Source organism: Austrofundulus limnaeus, unplaced genomic scaffold, assembly GCF_001266775.1.
Source record: "Austrofundulus limnaeus strain Quisiro unplaced genomic scaffold, Austrofundulus_limnaeus-1.0 Scaffold246, whole genome shotgun sequence".
Classification (NCBI taxonomy): Eukaryota; Metazoa; Chordata; class Actinopteri; order Cyprinodontiformes; family Rivulidae; genus Austrofundulus; species Austrofundulus limnaeus.
Window position 1 is genome coordinate 74,665 of NW_013952648.1, and position 925 is coordinate 75,589.

The window sequence follows — 925 nt, forward strand, 5'->3', positions numbered from 1 at the left end:
ACTCAGTTAAGTGGAACCAGGTCACATAACATGGTTAAGTAAATCCAACATTTCCTTTTTAGAGTGTAATTATCTTAGGGTTAAACAGACTAAATCTATAGGTTTTGCACTGATTTATTAAAAAAATGTGGCATGCGATTTACTAAAATCATTTAAAAATAGATAATCGTGATTTACTGTTCCACCAACCACAAAGCAGCTGTTTCAGTTCTACACCTCCAGGTTGGAGATGAATGTTTCTTAAAGCTCATTTTGGACCTGAAACCTAAATATTCCCTGATAACTGAAATTATTTTCTTTACAGCCAAGCATTTATTTTATTTTGAATATAGACTGATTACCTGTCCTGTCAGACACAGCTTTTTTTGTTTGTTTTTGTTTACTGAATTTTAAGTTTTTGTCTAAAAGGTAAAACAGACTGGATTATCTCTGGATTATTTGTGATGGAATTAAGGTTTTGGAGCTCGGCGCAGCTCGACAGCACGCAACAAAACATCTAAAAGTGATTTGTTTGTTTTCTAAAAAAGAAAATCATAAGTGCACACACACACACATGTTTGTTTTTATATCCTTGTGGGGCCCGTCCATTGACTTCCATTCATTTTTTTGGTCATTTTATATCCTAACCCTGACCACAAACCCTAAGGCTAACCTCACAGGTACCTACCTGACCCTAAAACTAACCTAAACTCAATTCACACCTTGGTCCTAAACCCAACCCACCAATGGTATATAAACCAAATGGGGACTCGACTTTTTTTTTGCCCAAATGCTCCAGTTGTAGGCATTTTGTCTTAAAATTGCCCCCAAATGTCACCAAAAACACCCCCCCCCCCCCACACACACACACACATACACACACATTTAAAACAGGCGGGTAAGTGAAGTTTTCCAGGAGGGGTCTGTTCCTGCTTCATCAGCCACA